This window comes from Canis lupus, chromosome 7 (genome assembly GCF_003254725.2).
Source record: "Canis lupus dingo isolate Sandy chromosome 7, ASM325472v2, whole genome shotgun sequence".
NCBI classification, from domain to species: domain Eukaryota; kingdom Metazoa; phylum Chordata; class Mammalia; order Carnivora; family Canidae; genus Canis; species Canis lupus.
The window spans coordinates 30,480,738-30,493,377 of record NC_064249.1 but is presented as its reverse complement, the minus strand read 5'-3'; the positions used below and the strand labels follow the sequence as shown (position 1 = coordinate 30,493,377).

Genomic DNA, 12,640 nt, shown 5'->3' with positions numbered 1-12,640 from the left:
CCTTGTCTTGCTGTGCCCCCAAAGGGGTGCCTTTTTCTAAGACAGAGGCCAGCTGTGGCCCTCAAAGGCCAGATAGGGGATGGCCCTGGGTTCTGCTCCACAGAGAGTAGGAAACTCTGCAGAGCATTTAGTAAGATGGTGGCCATGAAGAAGCAGGGATGACCTGGCAGAAATGCCAGTTCATAGAGTCAGCAGGGGAACCAGGCTGAGAAGTTTCTCTAAGTGTCCATGCAGATTCTGACTTCGAGAGAGAGTAAGGGTGGAAAAGATAGAAGAGTAAAGACCATGAGTCAAAGGAGAAATCAGAAATGACGTCCATGTTTGAGCTCCTCAGGGTGCCCAGAAGAGCAGGAGTTGTCCGGGACACCAAGGAGAATGGCAGTGCAGCTTTTACATAAGCCTATAAGCCTTTTGTAAGCAGAGTCTGTCCTGTTGGTCTTTCAGTCTCCAGAGATTAGCACAGTGCCTTGAATTATAATCATCTCACTTCTCGAGAGAAGTTTGCTTGGTAAATTAATTAACAGGAACTCCTTGACACCTCAGTCCATAGCTCTTGTGACTCCTTGGGAAGCCTTCCCAGATGCCCTCAGACTCCGTAGCTCTCTCCTCAAACACTTTGTGCAAGCTGGACCTGAGTACTAGGTCCCACTTGTAACGTCTGCCCACCTGGCTCTCTCCCTGAGAGTATCCCAACAGACACTCAATAAATGCATTCTAAATGAGTGAATAAATGATGGATGGTGAGAGAAAGATCAGGGTTTTTTTTGTTTTTTTTTTTTTTTTATAGAAACCACTCAGATGGCATCCCTTCCTTCTAGTTCCCCCCAAAGGAGAAAAAAGAACGATCATCAAGGACAAAGGGCAACACCAAAGTGACACCCAAAGCCAATTTCACGCTCAGGAAGGGACACTGCACCTCCTCTTCGTGGTTTTGGGTCCCTACACGTTCAGAGAAACTTCTCTAGTAACAAACTATAGAAATGATCCCTGAAAGTATAGTCTTAGGTTTTTTTTTTTTAAAGCAAAATTTAGGTATATTGGTTTTGAATTGCCTCAGCATTTCACAAGAAATACAGACCTCTTAGGATACAAAAAGGATTCTTCTTTAGAAGAGCTAATGGGTGACATCACTGTGGATAAGAGCCCAGAAGAGAGAAATATATAGTAAAGAAAGAGTTGGAGGCTTAGGACATCCAAATTAAATTAATATTCTTATTAATTTAAATTTAAAATGTAGGGCAGCCTGAGTGGCTCAGCGATTTAGCATCTGCCTTCGGCCCAGGGCATGATCCTGGGGTCCTGGGATCGAGTTCCACATCAGGCTCCCTGTGAGGAGCCTGCTTTGCCCTCTGCCTGTGTCTCTGCCTCTCTCTCTGTGTGTGTCTCTCATGAATAAATAAAGAAAATCTTAAAAAAAATTTTTTTTAATGTAGGCCCTACCAAATAGCCTGAGAACACTTGCAAAAAGTTCAATCTTCACAGATGAAATCCTTCATTTGTTCAACAAATAGTAGACACATGAAAATTAACCTTATCTCCCAAAACCATATGTCTACTATTTCTTATTTTTTTAATAAGATTTTATTTATTTATTAACAGAGAGAGAGAGAGAGAGAGAGTGCAAGCAGGGAGAGGAACAGAGGGAGAGGGAGAAGCAGGCTCTTTGCTGAGAAAGGAGCCTGATGCGAGGCTCCATCCCAGGACCCTGGAATCATCACCCAAGCCAAAAGCAGATGCTTAACCCACTGAGCCACCCAGGCACCCATGCATCTACTATTTAGTTGAACATATGAAGGATTTCATCTGTGAAGATTAAACTTTCTTGCCACTGAACAGATCATTAATTTCTAATTTAGATGGAGACAATTAATGAGCCCTTTTCTCTGAGGCTATGCAAAGTCCCTTCCAGACATCATTTGTTCCTCATCCATTTATTCAGTATTTATTGAGCATTTATTACATACTGAACCTTGTGTTTGAAATGTTACTTAAAAATTACTGGACTATCCTGTTTTTTCCTCCTCACAAACTATCTGTATTACTGACAATGAGAGAGAAATGGGGTGGGGCTGGGGGATCAGAGTGTGTGTATCCATGTACCTGTGTATATAATGTGTTCAATTCGTATCCTACTTTTTTACTGATTTTTAAAAATTTCATCATATTTTTTTTACCACAATTTCACCAACAGCCTTTGCTGTTTTGGGACCCACCCTCTCACTGAGCCATATGTTGGCTGCTAGCTGGAGCTTATGGGTCATAATTAGGGATTGCATGGTTTCTGGAAGCCGGGGTTTAGCTCGGAGTACTTGTGGGCATGCCCAAGTACCCTTGCATTCCTGTGTGACTCCCCAGTGCTCTGCAGGACCCTCAAAGTAACACTGGCTTCCACTGAGCCAACACTTTTCATTCATGGGACTGCAATGACAAGAGGGAATTTGGGGCAATCTGACTTGAAGGGCCCAGGCCGGATCACAGGAGGGTGAGCATGCATTCCTGGGATGGAATCAGGTTTCAGAGCCTGATCCACAGCATGCCTCCTCACAGGAGGGTGGCGGGGGAGAGTGGCGGGCAGGCGAGAGGAACCAGAGCGGGGGTTCTGGGGTTCCGTGGGAAATCTGAACGCTGGCAGCTTAGCGGCCGGGTAATCTTATCAGGGCCACAGGGAAAAGCATTTTGGTTCCAGAGAAATCTGAAGGCAGCCCTGCTTTCCTCTAGTAATAGCTTTAGGTTTGTGGCCAGCTTGACTCCCCTCCTCGACTCGCTAGAATCGAAACATTTCAAAGCTGTGGGTGGAAGTAAACCATCTCTAGCTGCCTCCGCCACAATTGTGAGGGAGTGTGCTGGTGGACCTTTGGGAAGCCAAAGGCTTGCAGTGTTTCTCTCACCTGGGGAGCAGTACAGTCTAAGCCTTAAGAAGTAAGATCATCAGTTTCTCCACAAAAGCAATATCCACCTCATGTTTGACCTTTGGGGTTTTATCTCTGTGCAAAAGAGGACATCAGAATACTGCTGGCACAGTGTTTGGGCATGGTAGTTACCCTCAACCTTACTGTGCTAGGACTCTTCAAGAGCTCATCTCTTGAATGGATCTGCCCTTGTACCCTGGCATTTGGGCAGTGAGCTCCCCGTTTTCTCCTTTTTGGGCTTCCTCAATACCTGTCTTCTGGGAATTGTGGGAAATGACTGCTGAGCCCATGAGGCCCCCTCTCTAAAGACTCACTCGAATGGATGAGGCTGGAAGCACTGAGAAATTCCAAACAGTGGAACTGGACATTCTCTCCAGCCACGAAGCTAAGCATCTGCCTCATCAGATGTCCCCAGCCCTTTGTTTCAAAACTGCTTGTGCCATATCAGGGCCACCCTCCTGGCCTCAGGGTAACAATCACAGCTCTTTCCCAGACTGGATCTTCTGTAATCGATCACTAACCAGACATGACGGCACCCTCGCTCTTTAATTAGGCCCAAAAGACATGGGTTGATGCCAGGCACTGGCTTCACAAAGGTAAATGCCTTACTCTGCCCAGCCTTGAAGGATTCAAGTGTAGGAGTTCATGAAGACAGAGAAGAAGTGGTGTACCCAGCGCAAGGCTCAGGGGTCTTCCTGTTGGAGGCAATTTCTGAGTCTTGAGGGAGGAGTATGAGTTCTAACACAGAAAATTGGGAAGAGCATTCCAGTTGGAGAGAATGACAAGAGCAAACCCCCCAGTGCTAGAAACAACACGGTGTGCCTGGGGAACCACCCACGGTTCATTCTTGGAGGACAAAGTGAGATGAAGGCATTTGAAGTTGGGGGATGGATAGGGGGTACAAAGTAAGAGAAGTTACAGTTCCTGCCTTCAAGGAGCTCTCTTCTATTTGGGGAAACAAGATGTACACACATCACATGACATAAAAAAATATAAGATAGTATCTCGATGAGCTCTCAGGTATGTAGAGGTTCAAAGCCAGCATCTCTAATTGGAGCTAGAGAAAACTTGCTTCCTCTGCTGGGGATCCCCCCACAAATGTGGCAGCCTCCCAGCAGCCCAGGGACCATAAGGATTTCACTCCAGTGATGAGCATGCTCTGCCTTGGGTCTGCACCTCCACACTCTTGCTGAGGAAATCCATTTGAAATAGGCTCTGAATGAAAGAGGCCTCTGGGAATAACCAAACGTACAAAAAAACCACCTTGTCCTGGTTCACACCTCTACCTGCAGCCCCATTCACTCCCCCCACTTGGGTTGCACATCCTGTGGGTGTTCTGAAAAGCTAGCTTTTTCTCTTCTTTGGCCCAAGGCCACGCAGGGACACAATGAGGTGGACCCTGCAGCAGCAGCAGCCAACCGCAAGCACCGGCCTGGGCCCAGAACAACAGCTTCATAGAAACAGGAAGTGGAGCCTTGTGGCCTCTATTACACAAGCCCGGCACCCACACAAGAGGTCACCGAGAATATCCATTTCACGATGTGCCACAGAGGGGCCTCCCCTCCAGACCCCCATCAGCAATCATTCATTCCAAGTACAGGAGCTAAAGGGACAGTTCCCCCACCCTGATAGGGCCACCCACCCCCACCTGGCCCTACCGCTGAAACGCATGCCCAGGCTTCAGGTCCCTGGCTCAACTTGCTTTTGAGGTGTGTTTGATGGATAATGGGAAATCATTTCTGAGCAGCCACCTTGATGTCAGTGTGGGAGAAACCTAAAGCTTGTCATCTGGGTAATCACTGCCACTTGTTGAAAGGCTACCAACTAAAAAAAAAGAAAAGAAAAAAAAAAAAAAAGAAAACCTACTAACTACAGGTGTTTTGCCTAAGCTTATCTTGTTTTAGTCCTCCTAAAGTCCAATTATCTCTGTTTTCTATTTTTTTAATGTTTTTTTTTAAGATTTTATTTATTTATTCATGAGAGACACAGAGAGAGAGAGAGGCAGAGACATAGGCAGAGGGGAAAGCAGGTTCCATACAGGAAGCCTGATGTGGGACTCGATTCTGGGTCTCCAGAATCACACCTCAGGCTGCAGGCGGTGCTAAACCACTGCGCCCAGGGCTGCCCGTTATCTCTGTTTTCTAGATAAGGATGCTGGGGTTTCTGTGTGATTAAATTATATGCCTGAGGTCTAGAAGTTGACTACCTGAAGCCCACATTGGAACTCACCCTGTTGGGGGGGGATCCTATGGCCTCTGTTCTTATCTCCTGCACTGGAGAAGCTCCAGCCGCCCCTATAGTGTATGTGTGCTCACAGGGAGACCACCTGCCCCTGGACCTGCCTAGTCCTCCTCCAGCTCAGGGCCAGCCCACGGTGGGAGCCAGGTGGCTCAGGGCATGAGGGGACCTCTAAGGTCTGGCAGAGATTCACTCTGAGCCCTCACTACATATCTGAAAGATGTCTGAAAGTTTCCAGCTATATCTCTGGGTGAAACTAGTGTGAATGTCTATGGCAAAAAAGAAAGTTTAAATAAAAATTAAATTTTAGGGCTTAGAGTTTTGAGAGCAAAGAGGACTGTTAACCATTTCTCCCTTCCCTTCATTTTAAAGATGAGGAAACTGCACATAAATGCTTTACCGGTGGTCACACTTAAAATCAGTTAGTGGCAGAGTCAGACCTAAGATGAAGGCCCTCCAGCCCTCAGCACAGGAACTCCCCCTGCACGGGGCACTGTAGATCATGTGTGGAAATTACTGCCTCACCGCCCCATTTCTGTGTATCGTCTCCTCGAGGCTCTCCCAAGTCCACACTGCTGGTGCTCAGTTTTCTAGGCTTTATTGAACAAGCACTGTTATCTCTGGGGGTGACACAGGGAGAAGAACAGCTTTTATTGTCATCCTTCTAGACTGCAAGGGCAAGGGATCCAGAGCTAAAGCTGGGAAGCCGAACCCCCCAGGTGCAGTGCCTTACCTCATTCTACTAGTCTTCCTGGGGGGCTCTTCCTGGGAGAGCCCCTGACCGCTGTCTCCCAGTCATGCCTGAATGCCCTCCCGAGTGCCTGAACTGAAGTCCTCAGGAGGAGAGAAACAAGGTCGGTTCCAAGCCCTTGTGTTTTCTCCCACAAATGGGAGACTCAGAGAGACGTGATGGCCCAGGCTACAGCAGGATGCCAGAGTGCTGCCCACATGGAGAATCTAGAGCCAGTGGAGTTGGCAGGTAGATGAGCTTGCTAGGACTGCCATAACATGGCTACAAACTAGGTGGACTTAAAACATTAGAAATTTATCCTCTCAGTTCTGGAGGCCAGATACCTGAAATCAAGGTGTCCCAGGGCCACATTCCCTACCGAGGTTCCAGGGGAGGGAAGTGTTGCATGCCTCTTCTAGCTCCTGGTGGTTTCTGGCTTGTGACCACTGCAGTCCATGCCTCATGTTCACTTTACCTTCTCCTTTGTGTGTCTCTCCTAATCTATGTATCATTGGGTTTAGGATCCACACTGATAATCCAAGGTGATCTCCACATCTCAAATCTATAACCCTTTTACTAAATAAGGTAATATTCACAGGTTCCAGAGATTAGGGTGGGATCATATCTTCTTGGGGGCCACCATTTGGGCCACCATTTAGCCCATGACAGCATTATAGGGGCCGGAGACTTGGGGATTTGGCAGGGTGAATCCTTGGTTCTTGCAGGCCACATTGTGACACTACCACCTCTGTCACTGCCCTCAAGTCAATTTCTAGTGAATATTCACTTATATCTGTTATGTGACTAATTTCCTGCCTCTCGGGTAGCCTACAAGATCAGTAATGGGGTAGGTCACAAACACAGTTCTTTCTGGTCAGAGCCACATTTAAGAGAGGAGGTCTACAGGGTGCTAAGGAGCATTGCCATGAGGATCTAAGGATGGTCTCCCCTTGGTCTCTCCCAGGTAAGATAAGTACAGTGTTAACAGGCTGAGAAGAGCTACTTAAGATTATCCATGATCATCCCCACCTTCAGAAAGGATTGTGCCTGGCAAGATTATAAAACTGCATTTTAATATGTGATCTCATTTGATATTCTGCTGTCAGATACCTTATTCTTGATTCATCCCTTCATTTACTTATTTAAGGACATGTTTTGAGCAGGTACCAAATGGGAATTAATGAGACACAACACCTGCTATAAGGTCCATACAGTCTGGAGGTGGAGAGAGGGCAGAGATTGAACAAATGATACCAAACAATGTGATTGGCTCTGTACAGGCAGTGAGCAAACAGTTTGGTGGCACACGTGATGACAGGTAACTGTAAAGATTAGGACAGGCTAGTGTGTGGCTGAAAACAACACAGGTTTATTTCTCCTTTGCTACATGTCTGTCAGGAGTGGAACTGGGGGCTCTGCTCCATGTCATTGTTGTCCTCCCATGGGGACCCAGGGTGACAGCAGCTTCTGTATGCAGCACTGTCGGTTGTCATGGCAGAGGGAAGGAGAGTTCTGGAGGGTTTGCACTGGCTGTGGCTCTGGCCTGGAAAGGTCAGGAATAGCACACAGGTACACTTGACCACAGGAAAGAGGAAGAGTGATCCTCCCATGTGCCCTGAGTGATGAAAGCTGCAAGTGTTTCATGAATATCATCAGGATCCTGGCGGAATCTTACAAGACTTCCAGAGGAGATGATTTTTGAACTGGGTATGGAAGTAAGGCTGTGTCGTTTAGGCTAACAAAGGTGTGAAGGCTGAGGAAGTCTCTCACTTACTGGAGACTTACACAACTCTCATGGCTGGAGTGAGTTTCCTGATTAAAATGAAACCTGCTTCTCAAGCACAAAGAATGTTTTCAGGGAGTTATTCTTCTTCATGCTTTGGGGCGTGTTTGGAGGGGCAGGTAGGTCCGAAGGGAAAGTCATGGGGTGAACACACGCCCCATTTCCATAGGAAAATGATTTAGTGAAATATAAACATAAACCTTAGATGCAACTGTTTACAGTATTTCTCAAAGAATAAGTAAAATAAAATAAAATAAGGTCAGCCCTGGTGGCTCAGCGGTTTAGCGCCACCTTCAGCCTAGGGTGTGATCCTGGAGACCCCGGATCGAGTCCCACGTCAGGCTCCCTGCATGGCTCCTGCTTCTCCCTCTGCCTTTGTCTTCTGCCTTTCTCTCTGTGTCTCTCATGAATAAATAAATTTAAAAATCTTAATAAAATAAAATGTTGGGCAGCCCTGGTGGCTCAGCGGTTTAGCGCTGCCTTCAGTCCAGGGCGTGATCCTGGAGACCTGGGATCGAGTCCCACATCGGGCTTCCTGCATGGAGCCTGCTTCTCCCTCTGCCTGTGTCTCTGCCTCTCTCTCTCCATGAATAAATAAATAAAATCTTAAAAAAAATAAAAATAAAAATAAAATAAAATAAAATAAAATAAAATGTTTATCAAACATCTTAGCCCTCAAACAACCAATTCCACAACCACGCCATCAAGAGCTTGCAACCAGCCTTTTTGATTTGGAAGGGCCCCTCCATGGTGAACAGGGAATCTACACTTTTTTTCTGCATATACAAAACACTCAGAATTACAATTTTGGTATCAGCCTTATACATAAGCCCTGCCCTCTGTGCTTAGTGAAAGGGTTAGTGAAAGTCTACAAATAACATTGGAATTAAGTGGTGGATTTGAAGGGACTGATAACAACAGGCTGCGTTCTGCTCTGCCTACCCCACTCCCCAGATTTTCCTTTTCTGATTATTGCATCAGGAAAGGCAAATAGGGATGATATGTGGACAGAGGAACCATGGAAACTGAGTTCAGGTCCAGAGTCAGTAACTACTTGAGGGTTTGTTTCATCCCTCCATCTGTAAAACTGGTTCCTGCTTTACTTACCATCTAGGGCTAATTTGAGAAGGAAGTAAGATCATGTGTGATTTAAAAAAAATTATGAAATTGCCTTGGAATGTTAAAACATCCTATTGATATAAAGTCATGGTATATGGTTATTAATACTTATTAAGTGGATATTGTGAAAAATTTTAACATCCATGTCTTCTGTAAGAAGGTTCTGATGTGGGGATCCCTGGGTGGCGCAGTGGTTTAGCGCCTGCCTTTGGCCCAGGGCGTGATCCTGGAGACCCAGGATCGAATCCCACATCGGGCTCCTGGTGCATGGAGCCTGCTTCTCCCTCTGCCTATGTCTCTGCCTCTCTCTCTGTGTGACTATCATAAATAAATAAAAATTTAGCAAAAAAAAAAAAAAAAAGAAGGTTCTGATGTTCTCTTTGCCTAGTGGACAGTGGCACAGAGGAGGTGCAAAGAAGATGACATTGGTGAATATGAGCAGAGCTAAGGCTTCCAGTGTAGGTCAGAAGATACACAAAAGAAGGGTGCCCAGGTGGCTCAGGCTCTGCCTTTGGCTCAGGTCACAATCCCAGAGTCCCTGGGCATCGAGCCCTACACTGGGCTCCCTGCCCAGTGGGGAGGCTACTTCTCCTTTTCCCTGTGCCCCTCCCACACCCCTGCTGGTTCTCTCTCTCTCTCTTTCTCAAATAAATAAAATCTTTAAAAAAAAAAAAAAGATATACAAAAGAAACCCTGGTCTGCATAATGGTAAGAAGGAAAATACAATTTCACCATGCTTTATTTTTAAAGCACTCTCCCGTAGCTCTTACACTAAATGATAAGGTCTAAAAACCTCCATCAATGGCCCTAGTTATCCTGCAATGACCATAGAATGTATTTAACACACCCTTTTGGACAAAGGATGAAATTCAGGCTTCACACTGCTTCCCTGAGAGGCAGCATGAGATAAGGCTTAAGAGCACAGACCCAGGAGCCACACAGCTGGATTTGAACCCTGATTTTTTCTAGTTACTACTAGCTTGTGACCTCTCTGTGCCTTGGTTTCCCATCTGTAAAGTGGAAATAGTAATAGTACCTACATGATTGGGTAGTTCTGTGGATTAAGTGAGTTAATATTTGTGTAAAGCACTTGGAACAATGACTGGCACATAATAGGTGTGACATGATTGTTTGCTGGAATAAATAAGTAGATTTTTACAGTCATTTAAAAGAGGACAGCCTCCCTGTACCTCTTGGTACAGCTTTGACTGGGACCCAGGATGGACACGAGGACATCGGAAGGCCTCCTCCAGCTGGAGAGTGTGTGGGCAGGGGGCAGTTAGTACACTGTGTGTGGACCTTGGCCGGTCCTCAGGGCAGTGCTGGAACAGTTTAGTCCAGGGTAGAAACTGGGAAATGGGTGAGGCTCAGGCATGGAACAGCAAATCCAAGCTGCAGGCTCACACGGCAGCCAAAGCCTGCAAGAGGAAGGGGATATCATTGGCTCAATAAATGCATTTCAAATTTAGGAGAGGAGACAGCAGGTGTATTTCGTGGGTTCATCCTGATAGAGCAGTGAAACGAGGAGGGAGGATATGGGAAGGAGACCATCTGACCAACTCAACTGCTCCGCTTCCCTCTCACTTTGGTTACCTCTTCCCTGACCCATCCTCACCTTTCACACCTGTGTGGGAGGCCGCTGCTGGGGGACTGAGCACCATGGGATGTGGGATTCTGAGAGTGCTAGGACAGCCGCAGGGACTGCAGAGTTTGAAGCTAAGCCTTCAAACCAGAGCCCTTCTGGCTGGGCTGAAGGAAGTAAGTGCTTTCGTAGACCAACCAGAGTATTCTGGTTTCTCAGTTACTACGCTTGTAGTACAAAGGATTTTCCAGCTAGATGAATTCAGAACAGGATGAGCTACCTTGCCCAAAGGGTGGTGTAGCTACGTTTTGCATCTCCGGTTTCTCCTGAGGGATGTCTCCAGGGACAGGTCACAGGGCTCTGTCCTTAGCCCTGGCTTGTTAAACAGTTTTGTTAATGACTTGGATGAAAAATAGAATCCAAATGACCCACAGCCAGGATATGTTAATGTGTTACATGACAAGTTCAAAATGATTTATATAGAGTGGGATGCTGGACCAAAACCAACCTAATGAAATTAAACTAGAATGAATGTAAAGTCCTCTGCTTGAGGGAAATGTCATGCATGGGTATAGATGAGACCTGGCTTAGAAATATGCATTCATTTGGTCATTCATTCCACATGTATTTATTGGGCCTACTGTAAGAAGATGCTGTCCAGATTCTCGGAGGGAGTCAAATATAAACACAGGGTCTCAGTAAGCTGAAGGTTTAGTAGTGGTGGTGGGAAGCCACACAATGCATCTCCAAATAAACGCAGGGCACAGGCTGTTATGCAAGCGACAAGACCAAGGGGCTGGAGGACCTTCTCAGAGAAAGAGCATTCTCAAATGGTGCAACTAGAGGAGGCTTGAGGGGAGGGGTGACTTCAGAGTAGGCACTGAATACTAGGATGATTTTTTTTAAAAGGCGGCAGGGGTGCATGGGCAAAAAAGAAATGGTGGGGTTCAGAAGCTAATGTGACAGGATGCCTGGATGGATCAGCGATTAAGTGTCTGTGTTCGTCTCAGGGCGTGATCCTGGAGTCCCGGGATCGAGTCCCACATCGGGCTTCCTGCATGGAGCCTGCTTCTCCCTCTGCCTGTGTCTCTGCCTCTCTCTCTCTGTGTCTCTCATGAATAAATAAATAAAATCTTCAAAAAAAAAAAGAAGCTAATGTGACGAAGAGAAGGAATGAAGGATGTGTATGGGCAATGATGAATACCTGAAGTGATTAAAATGGAGGGTCTCTTAAGGGAATGGGTGTGTGTGCAAACGTGCATACATGTGTATGTACGCAGGGGGTGTCTGTGCAAACATGCGTGCATGTGTATGTGCACAGGGACGTGTGTGCAAATGTGTATTTCTCCAGGAGAGGGGCCCCTGGGTTCCGAGGGGTGCCAGAAGGCCATTCATCCAGTCCCACCGCACAGAGGGGCAGAAGGGGAGACTCTAGAGGTTGAAAAGTACCATTCGAGGGGCCAAAGCACCAATGAGGGGTGGCCTTGAGATTGGAGCGGCAAAGAAGCTGCAGAATAAACTGTGAGAAGGATCCCCAGCATTTGGTATTTGGTTGGAGGCTGCCATGGCGGCAGTGGTGAGAGAGGCAGGTGTGCACAGTGCACAGTGACCCCACTGTTGGTCCAGGAGTAGGGGCGGGAACATTGCTGGTCTGGGCGGGGAGACACTGCGTTTGGGCTGAAGGGTTGGTAGAACATTTGGGACCTGGAACTCAGAACTGGAGCTTGGAGGGGCTTTGGGTAGAGAAGGTTTGGTGGTTACCTGCACAGAAGTGGTTGCAAAGCAGGGCGAGTGAGAGCCATTGCAAGGAGAGAATCAAGCCAGAGATGAGGTGTGGACACCCCTCCTGTGTAAGTGACAACCAGAGACTCAGGACAGTGAAGGAGCACTTTGGTTTATACACAGAGGGTAGGAAACTCTAACCCACCATAACCTTCATGTAAACTAACGAGAAGAAAGGCTGCATCTCAGGCTTTCCCTCTAGACCCCACCAATGCAGGACTAGAGTTTTTATCCTGCACAGGCGGCCTCCCTAGGTCTCTCCTTGGTGGGATCCTGACTTCCATCCCCTAATGTCTCTCAAGCCCAGGAATGGAGGCCCCGGGGACTGGGACTGTGGTAGTGAAGATAGAGAGAGCAGAGGGAGAGGGGACAGGATTCTTTATCCACCAGGCAAAGGTCTTTGAAGTGCTTTTAGTGGCAATCAGACCGCAGGTTCTACACACAGTGGGAAGGTCTGAATGAGGGGTGTTCTTGTTATTATTTGTAAAACAATGCTA

General features: G+C 46.9%; 1 protein-coding gene and 1 non-coding gene across 5 annotated transcripts in view; one reads left to right on the top strand and one right to left on the bottom strand.

Moving 5' to 3' along the window:
• Positions 1 to 12,640, top strand: part of RCSD1 (RCSD domain containing 1) — a 97,188-nt gene that overhangs the window by 28,517 nt on the left and 56,031 nt on the right. The window lies entirely within an intron of this gene.
• Positions 790 to 1,003, bottom strand: LOC112649001 (small nucleolar RNA U3). Its single transcript, XR_003129434.1, has one exon. It is a non-coding gene; the product is annotated as a small nucleolar RNA U3 (small nucleolar RNA).